At 50.8% G+C, this 6,259-nt stretch overlaps 1 non-coding gene across 1 annotated transcript; it reads right to left on the minus strand.

Annotated features, from left to right (window-relative positions):
• Positions 1 to 5,715: 5,715 nt before the first annotated feature.
• On the minus strand, positions 5,716 to 5,899 carry LOC142766491 (U2 spliceosomal RNA). Its single transcript, XR_012884548.1, has one exon. It is a non-coding gene; the product is annotated as a U2 spliceosomal RNA (small nuclear RNA).
• Positions 5,900 to 6,259: the final 360 nt, after the last annotated feature.

The raw sequence follows: 6,259 nt of genomic DNA on the forward strand, positions 1-6,259 counted from the left end.
GGCCCCTACCGTGTCGTCAAACGCACTTCCCCTGTCAACTACTTGATTGAACCAATCGAACCATCTTCGGACATGCGCCATCGAGGACGCGACATTGTTAACGTGGAGCGCCTCAAGGCCTACTATGACCCGCTCATTGTAACCTCCTGTTAGGTCGCCAGGCGGCTCCCTTTTCGTACCCGGGGTAGTTGTGGCAAAGCCGTCGAACAGTGGGTCGTCCTCTCGAGTGCCTTCTAGTGGGTCGCCCCTTTCATAAGAAGAAGAGCAACTCGTGCAGAGAGTCGGTCGCCACATTGACTGTCGCTGTCGTGAAACATCAACGAGTGTACGCCTATAAACGTCTTAACACTCAATAGTTTTATTATTATGAGTAGCGATGTTTAAAAAAAACTTGGAGTATGTACGTGTGAACATAACCAAAAAAGGGGCCCTCCAATTATGAAATTTCCACACAAACATTTATTTTCCCAGAGCAATCGTAAGTGTAAACACAGCTATACTCGGCGACAGCTTTTCTTGACATTGGAGTGAAGTCTATGGAGGCGGGGCCTCCGCACATTTGTGCCGATTGCAGCCGATTTCGGTTCAGTTTAGCCGATTCGGTTCTAGTTTCGGTTTTCGCTTGCTCGCTGCGCTAGTGTGTTTAGCAAAATGTATGCATGCAAAATGGGAACGTCAGAGTTAAACTTTGATGAGAGTGCATACATGCAGCTAGTTACTGTGCTGTTTATATACTGGTACATATAAAATTTTCCGTTGTTTAGAACGTTTTACCAGCATTATTCAGATTCGTCGTGACAGGCTTGCAGTACCTCACGGCGAAGCGAAGAAGGAACTACGAGCAAGTAGCTGCTGCCGGTGGGTGAAAAGTTCCTCTTATAAAGAACGTCATTTCGCAAGCAGTACGACGGCAGCCCTCTCGCAAATAACTTCGGAACGCTATTCGCTCGCCCTTGTAGGTAATATATAAGTGGTAGCAGCTCAGCATCGCCACGCTGCTGTTGAGAAAAGGTGGCAGTGTCCACAATTCCGAGAAAGGCCTTGTCGTCATCGTCGTTGTCCGGGGATGCCGTCTCAACAGGAGACCGAGAAAGACAGTCGGCATCGGTGTGTCGTTTTCCCGACTTGTAGGCAACAGTGAAGTCAAATTCTTGGAGCCGAAGACTCCATCGTGCAAGGCGGCCAGACGGATTTTTCAAGTTGACTAACCAACAGAGAGAGTAGTGATCGCTGATAACGGTGAATGGGCGACCATACAAATAAGGACGAAACTTCAGGACTGCCCATACCATTGCAAGACATTCTTTTTCCGTCGTAGTGTAATTAGCTTCAGCCCGGGACAGCGTACTGCTGGCATAGGCGATCACGTTTTCATTGTTGTCCTTCGACTGTACGAGCACTGCTCCAAGACCCACATTACTAGCGTCTGTATGAAGTATTGTCGGTGCGTCTTCATCGAAGTGGACCAGCACGGTGGGTGTTTGCATTCGCTGACGAAGCTCGTGAAATGCCTGCTGTTGGTCTTCGCCCCATCTGAAGGGGGTATCTTCCCGAGTAAGCTGCGTCAATGGCCATGCGATGCGCGAAAAATTAGCAATAAACCACCGGTAGTAGGCATAGAGACCTAAAAAACGTCGCACTGATTTTTGTCTGATGGTTTCGGGAAGTTTGCCACGGCGGCAATTTTATCCGGGTCGGGTCGAATCCCTTGGCTGCTCACGACGGGACCGAGGAATCGAAGTTCGTGGAAGCCGAAGTGGCACTTTTCTGGTTTTAGAGTAAGACCGGCCAAGCGTATTGCTTCAAAAACTGCTTCGAGCCTTCGTAAGTGTTGCTCGAAAGTCGCCGAAAAGACAATCACGTCGTCGAGATACACTAAACAGGTTTGCCACTTAAGTCCCGACAGAACCGTGTCCATGAGACGCTGGAATGTTGCTGGCGCCGAACACAAACCGAGAGGAAGAACCTGAAATTCATAAAGTCCGTCGGGCGTAACAAAGGCGGTCTTCTCACGATCTCTCTCATCCACTTCAATTTGCCAGTAGCCGCTTTTTAAGTCCATAGACAAAAAGTAGCGTGCGTTTCGTAGTCTATCCAATGAATCATCAATACGCGGCAGAGCGTAGACGTCCTTCTTTGTGATCTGATTAAGCTTACGGTAGTCAACGCAGAAACGCAAGCTACCATCCTTCTTTTTGACGAGTACTACAGGTGATGCCCAAGGACTGTTAGACGGCCGAATAACACCATCTTCTAGCATCGTTTTTACCTGTTTTTGAATTACCTCACGCTCCTTTGGGGCGACTCGATAAGGATTTTTCCGGATGGGTCTGGCATCGGAATCCGTGATGATGCGGTGTTTCGTCAGTGCCGTTTGACCAACTCTTGATGTGGATGAGAAGCAGCCGTGGAACTTGTTGATCAGCGTGAGAAGGCGGTCTCGCTCAATGGGAGATAACATTGGACCAACGTCTACTGGTGTCGGTGTAGTGATAGTAGACGCTGCTGCTTCCTCCACTAAATGACAATCTTCTGTTTGCGAGAGTTCGTCAAAATAGGCAATAGCCGTGCCTTTAACTATGTGTCGGCGTTCTCTGCTGAAATTTGTCAATAGCAGTTCAGCGCATCCGTCAATAACAGTGATGACAGCCCTGGCAACAGAAATGCCGCTAGTGAATGCGAGCTCCTTGATGTGTTCAGCGACGCCAGTAGCATTTCGTAATTTGTCACAGTGCACGGATACGAGAGAACAACTTCGTGGCGGCAGTATGACGTCGTCATCGGCAATACGGAAGTGAGGTGGCTGGTGTTCCTCATCTGTAGCAGTCTACGAGCTTACAGTGAACGTTACGCTTCTGTCACGGATGTCAATCACAGCCCCGTATTCGCGCAAGAAATCCATTCCCAATATGAGCTGTTTACAGCACTCGTGGAGAATGACGAGGGTGGCGACAAAGGTGGGACCAGCAATAAAGAGTCGGGCCGTGCACTTTCCAACCGGTGTCATCAACTGGCCTACTGCAGTTGTTATATTGAGTCCCTGCCATGGCATTTTCACCTTCCTGAGTCTTTCGGCTAGCTGTAGGCTTATTATAGAAAAGTGGGAGCCAGTGTCCACAAGTGCCGTCACTTGGTGGCCGTCAATGTGAACGACGAGGTCAGCGCTGATAACGTCGGTTACGTCGGCAGTTGTCTAATTCGTCGAATTAGTCGTTGCTGTCGTCTTCTTCGGTATCGATGGCTTCGAGCTGTCACTTGTGTGCAATGGGGGCTGTTCGGAATTTCGAATATTGGCAACCCCGCTCCCCCCCGAGGTCGCTGCGTCTAGTTTCCCCGTCGCGGGCTAGGGGACCTGCCCCTGGTGACGTCGGCAAAACTGCGACGATTAGGTGAACTGGGCCGCGCAGGAGATGGAGAACGTGATCTGGGCATTACTGGATTCTGCGGCGGTGTGTTCACATGGGTGTAGTTGTACATGCGTTGATCGTCGTACGCAACGTAATCAGGGTAGCGAGGAAATCTCGAGTACTGAGCGTCGCGATAACGGCAAACTCTGTAGACGTGCCCAGCTTCGCCACAATGAAAGCATACTGGTCGACGGTCAGCGGTATGCCACAAATCGGTTTTCCGACGCTGGTAGGTAAGTGGAGACTCACTATTGGGCCACGTTGTGGGGCGACGTTGTGGGGCATGTTGGTTATACGGCATTCGTCTTGTCGGTGGAATAGGTGAGGTAGCGAAAGTGGTCGGTGCTGACAGTGGCTGTGTTTGCAGGGTTGGTGGTGGTCCAGTCATTGGGGTCTACTGTGCTGAAGGAGCGACGACGGGGCGTCGGACTGCATCAGCATAAGTAAAATGTCGTCGCACACCATTATAGCCGGATGAAGAGAGAGCATGGCGGACCTCATCCCGGACAACATCATCGACAAATGACAATGCTGGCGTCGGTTCAGTTGCTGGAATTAAACCAAGCTGCCGAAGCTCCTCCCTCAAAATCTCCCGGATGACTTCCCGCAGAGGCCTGTCGTTGTCGCAGAGGCTCGCCGTAGTCGTGACAGGGCTACTCGCTCGAACGTTGACCGGGTTCTGCTGGCGGTACCGCTGCTGTAGGGCCCGTTCAATAGCTGTGGCTTCTTTCGTGAACTCAGCTGCTGTTGTTGGCGGATTTCTCACAAGCCCAGCAAACAGTTGCTCCTTCACGCCTCGCATTAGATACCGGAGCTTCCTGTCTTCCGGCATCTCGGGATCCGCCCTGCCGAAAAGACGGGTCATGTCCTCGGCGAACATAGCGACGCTCTCGTTTGGTTTTTGAATTCGAGCTTCCAAGAGACGTTGCGCATTCTCCTTTCTGTCAAGACTACTGAAGGTGCCAATCAGCTGGTTGCGGAAGTCGTCCCACGTAGCCATGCTTCTTTCCCTGTTAATGTACCACGTCTGGGCGTTGTCTTTCAGGTAGAAGTACACATTCGTGAGCTTGTCTTCTGGGGTGGCCCACTGGTTGTACTTCGCGCAGCGTTCGAACTGGTCCAGCCAGTCTTGTGCATCTTCATAGGTCTCACCATGAAAGCAGTCAGGAATCATGGGATTCTGAAGTGTCATGTGCGATGTAGCTGCAGTGGCCATGGTGGTTGAAGGAGGCAAGCGATTGCTGGCAGTTTCTGGAAAGGATTGAGCTCGGGAGCTAGGCCTCGCAGACGGCGGCTGGAACGGTGGACTGGTGTGTCGACGGGTGGTATTCCGGGCTTGAATGTCGGGTCCGCGAAGGGGTGCCAAGCATGAAGACGTACCCAGCACTTCCACCAGTGTGACGACGCGAGATTGACGAGCACACAAAGCGCCTCAAACAAATACGCTTTATCGATCGCAGGAAACAGACTGCAACGACTTCTTTGTCTTTTACCCTCGGCCAAAGACACTCGCGCTCCTTCGTTGTCCTCACCACTGGCACATACGCGCGTCAATATCATCATATCTTCATCAAGGTGATGGGTGACGGCGCCAGTGAGGTAGCTGACCGCGTGGCAACGAATTACAGCCACCGCTGGCAGAAGCTGGGATCTAGGTCAGTGGACATAGGAAAAGCACATCGGGGCTTTGCCGCTCCATCGTACAGCAGGTGTGTGCGAGGTGGGTCCTGTGGCATTCTTTGCGATTTTAATTTGTGATGGAGAATAGTGTAGATTCGTAGACGTGGCGAGAGCACGCGTCTTCAGGTTAAGACGTCGCGTGAAGATGTGAAATAAAAATGCCTTTGCTTGACACTGCAACTGTAAACAGAAACACCAACACCCATTTTCTAGAGGCTGTTTTATTTTTCGTTCCCAAATGGGTGAATTCGAAAAGCGGAAATAGCTGGGCACACACATACACACTTCTAGCTTTTCTCTGAAACAGTAATAATAAATTACTCAATAGTTTTAATAATATGAGTAGGGATGTTTAAAAAAAACTTGGAATATGTACGTGTGATCATAACCAAAAAAAAGAAGGGGCCCTCCATTTGTGAATGTTCAGCACAAACATTTATTTTCCCAGAGCAATCGTAAATGTAAACACAGCTAGCGCACTCCCCGCACGCGAATACCGCGTCAGCCGGGGCGGCGTGACGCCAACGTTTCCAACACTCACCGCACCCACGCCGTTTACCCCGATATCCTTGGTAAATCCGAACACTCTTTCTATCATTGAATTCATTGTCGAATTCACCCCCGCAGGGGTGAGCGGGCTGATCCCGGAGGTAGTGCAATACCGGGCCAACCCTTGGCGGAGGTGAAGCAAGCTTCAAGCACTCCGCCGCATCACAAAAATAGGTTTAATATCTTGGATCCAAATAAGATCCGTATCAGATATTAAGCTGATAAGAACAGAGTGAAATTTTAATATGTTCAAGACAATGCATGAAATGTCTTGAGTCTGCCATAGACGTGTTTGTAAGCCCGTACATGGCACCGGGATAGCCAGATGGAGTCCGGACACAGGTGGAAGCACTTTGGACACCAGGACACTAGAAGGTGTGGACATCGCAGGAACCGTCGGTACAGCAGCGGGTGAACCAGGGCACTTTGCAGATGGTAGGCGACTTGGCGACGTAGTAGGGCAGGTCTTGTCTAGGTCAGCGGTTGTCTAGCTGCGTCCATGTCCCACGTGCGCGTTGTAGATGGCGTGGTACGCTGCCACCACCTCGCTCACACAGAGTTTTTTCATTAGACGCAGGTAGCTGCAGGATCACAGGCGCAGGAGGACGCAGTCGTTGGCAGGG

Source organism: Rhipicephalus microplus, chromosome 6, assembly GCF_043290135.1.
Source record: "Rhipicephalus microplus isolate Deutch F79 chromosome 6, USDA_Rmic, whole genome shotgun sequence".
NCBI lineage: Eukaryota > Metazoa > Arthropoda > Arachnida > Ixodida > Ixodidae > Rhipicephalus > Rhipicephalus microplus.